Raw genomic sequence first — 3,671 nt, 5'->3', positions numbered from 1 at the left:
GTTGGGTGTGGTGGTGTGTGCCTGTAGCTACTTGGGAGGCTGAGGCAGGAGAATCGCTTGAACCTGGGAGGCAGAGGTTGCAGTGAGCTGAGATTGTGCCACTGCACTCCAGCCTGGGGGACAGAGCAAGACTCTGTCTTAAAAAAAAAGAAGATGCTCATTGAACATTTGCTAAGTGATCAGCATAATGAGGCTTCTCTCTTTTTTCTTTTTTTTTAAATTTTTATTTTTTATTGAGGCTTCTCTTTTTATTTTCCCTCCTCTCACAATTTGAAAGACTCTTCCTTGTCCTTAAAATCATGAGGAATAAAGGACTTTGCTTCTTCCTTCCTCAAAACAAAGGGAAGAATCATCCCTGAAGATTGAATTTGGTACAAAGTAACTGATCAATCCTGACAGTTACTCCATTTACTGTACTTTAAACAGCAGCTCCGGCCTCCTCTCCGTTTTCCTCGTCTTTATCCCAACACTGAAGTCATGGTTCCTAATTTAGGCCACCGTCATAATTTCTACCCGCAGCAAGCTGATATCACTGCAAGCAAACATAGCCCCAGAGTACTCTGAAACAAAGAGTCAGAGACCCAGGAGAGAAAATCAAGGAATATGTTCATTCCTCCCTCAATTTCCTGCCCAGGCAATTTCTTATTGTTCTAATGTATTGCAGAGCCTGCTCTTTCACAAGAATATTTGTGGTTCAGAAGCACAATGTAATGACACAGGCTGAAATCTCCTTATTTCTACAGTGTGTTTGAATCTATATCTTTAAAATGCAGGAGGACACACAGACGTTGGTGTCGTTCCCTTTAGTAGATTCTTCCATATACTGGAGTTGTTATCATGTGGAGAAAATTACAAAAAAGAGAACAAGAAGGGTTCAATAATTACAGAACGGCGTGTCCTCATTACTTGTGTGAACCCCCCACTGTATCACAGGAACAGCATGTTAAATCAATAGAGACACGAGCTGTTAATTTCCAGAAAGGAAGAGATGATTGAACTACAAAATAGTCTATGTCACTTCTCTGCCTATAGGGAACAGAAGTCCCTCTATTTTTGGGTCTTTTTACAATTAGGTAAGTTCCAGAAAGATTATGAACCACATGACCAAATTTCCAAGGTTTTTTCTTTTTTTGACATAGGGGTGGAATGCTTTGTTGACATAAAGCTACAGCTTTTGCATGGAGGAGTTTTTAGTGAAAGGTGGAATAGGTGTTTATATAGGTGTCTATCAGTGAGGGGTGATGGGGGTGGGGGGCTGGGCTGGGGCTGGGGAGATGGAAACACACATAAAAGTTAGAAACAGGTAGACCTCACACCTTGTGTTACTTTTTATTTCATGTGCTCTCCTGCTCAGGGCTTTGCCTCTGCACTGACAGCTGATGGGAGGGCCACTTGTACTTCTTCTTTTTTTTTTTTCTTGAGACAGAGTCTCACTCTGTCACCAGGCTGGAGTGCAGTGGCGTGATCTCGGCTCACTGCAAGCTCCGCCTCCTGGCTCAATCAATTCTCTTGCCTCAGCCTCTCGTAGCGGGGACTACAGACGCGTGCCACCATGCCCAGCTAATTTTTATATTTTAGTAGAGACGGGGTTTCACTATGTTTGCCAGGATGGTCTTGATCTCTTGACCTCGTGAGCCGCCCGCCTTGGCCTCCCAAAGTGCTTGGATTACAGGTGTGACCCACCACGCCCGGCCCTTTTTTATTTCTTTGATACAGGGTCTCACTCTGTTGCCCAGGCAGAGTACAGTGGCACAATTGCAGCCTTGACCTCTAGGGCCCAAGCAATCCTCACACCTCACAATCGCCCAAGTAGCTGGGACCACAGGTATGCACCATCACATCTGGCTAATTAAAAAATTTTATTTGTAGAGCTTGAAATCCTGGGCTCAAGTGGGCCTCCTGCCTTGGCCTTCCAAAGTGCTAAGACTGCAGGCGTGAGCCACCGTGCCCAGCCCACTTGTACTTCTTACTGATTCATGGCCATCTTTTTCATTCTCTTCTAGGCTGGGGTTGGGAAAGAGCCTGCTTGAATTGCACAGACCCATGATCAATGACGTTTGATCATGTTTGCATGATTGAACATTTTCAGGGTTTAGTGAGGACCAAGGTGGTCAAATAAAGGATAGCTTTTACTGAAAGTCACTTTGTGATGCCACTTCTTAGTGGGTCTGTTCCTTGTGAACTATAATATATGTATCTTCTGGATTAGCCTTGAAAAGAACAGATATACAGATTGTAGAAATCCACAGAGAAGTAGGCATTTTTCAAGTAAATGTTACTTGATTCTAATTTTCTTTTTTTTCAGGGTTAATTCACTTTATTTTTCTTGTATTAAAAACTCTATGTTGTAGCCACAGCTGGAGCCTGGGTCCTCTGCACAGAGTCTCTGGTGTGGGTCTTGGTGGTCAGTGAATTCCTGATAGGGAGACTTGGTGAATACAGTCTCCCTCCAGAGGTCAGGGTCAGATAGCTATAGGTCTTAGAGATGGCCTCAAAGGTGGCCTTGGCGAAGTTACCCAGGATGGCAGTGTAGCCCCTGGCTGAGGTGTAGCAGTCATCGATACCAACCATCACTAGCAGCTTCTTGGGCACAGATGCCGAGATGATGCCAGTGCCCCTGGGCACGGGGATGAGGCGCACCAGCACAAAGCCACAGTGGCCTGTCACCTTGCAAAGGATGGTATAGGGCTTGCCTATATTGTTCCCCCAGTAGCCTCTGCACACGGGGACAAAGGAGAGCTTGGCCAGGATGATGGCTCCGCGGATGGTGGTGGCCACTTAACACCCAGACCCACATGGCCATTGTAGTCCCCAGTGGCAACAAACGCCTTGAACCTGGTGCGCTGGCCAGTGCGGGTCTGCTTCTGCACCTGCATAAGCTTCAAAACCTTGTCCTTGAGAGAGGCCCCAGGAAAAAGTCAATGATCTCAGATTCCTTGACGGGCAGGGAAAAGAAACAGATCTCCTCCAGGGACTTGATCTTCATGCCCTTGACCAGGTGGCCCAGCTTAGTGACGGGCATCCACTCCTTATCCTCGCCTGGCCCCGTTCACAGCCTCAACCTGGGCCCTGGATGCCACTGCCGAAACCTCGTCGGAAGCCACCGAGGTTCCCCGTCCCAGCTCCCCCGGGGCCTCCACCCCCGACCTCCCCCCTTGCTGCACCGGCGCCATCCGCCATTTGATGTTTTCTCAGAGAAGGATTCTAATTTTCTAATAAGACTTTGTTGTCGTTCTGTTTTATGATCTCTTCAAACTAAGAGTCCACTGCATCTGGCTGGGAATTCATTTCTTATCTTAAAAAAATTCTTTAAATTTTTAGAATGGCCTTGAGTTCTAAACTGCTTTCTCTGAGCTATTTCCCAGGAGAAGTAAAAGCAACTTCCCATTGGCTTCTCCTTCTACCACTGGAATAGATACGAAGGAAGAGAAGGTGTTTCTCCACCCCCATCACCCCCCAAAGGACTTCCTGCCTCCCAAGGAGCAACTGGTCTCCTCTGGGGAGGGGAGGCAGACTGGGATTTTGAGATCAGGAAGAATGTTCGGTCATCCCAGCCTCGTTGTTTCTCCCCTGTCTTTCCCTGCTCCCTGACACTTGATCGAGCTGAGCTAGTTCTCACCAGGGCAGGTAAGTGAGTAGCAGCCACCTTCCACCCTCCATCCCCTCAGCTG

General features: G+C 47.1%; 1 pseudogene; it reads right to left on the bottom strand.

Annotated features, from left to right (window-relative positions):
- Positions 1–1,985: 1,985 nt before the first annotated feature.
- Positions 1,986–3,180, bottom strand: LOC116566738 (annotated as a pseudogene).
- Between the last annotated feature and the right edge of the window lie 491 nt (positions 3,181–3,671).

Source organism: Sapajus apella, unplaced genomic scaffold, assembly GCF_009761245.1.
Source record: "Sapajus apella isolate SASKATOON/1434 unplaced genomic scaffold, GSC_monkey_1.0 scaffold44, whole genome shotgun sequence".
Classification (NCBI taxonomy): domain Eukaryota; kingdom Metazoa; phylum Chordata; class Mammalia; order Primates; family Cebidae; genus Sapajus; species Sapajus apella.
The sequence above is the reverse complement of the archived record's forward strand: the minus strand, read 5'-3'. Positions and strand labels throughout refer to the sequence as shown.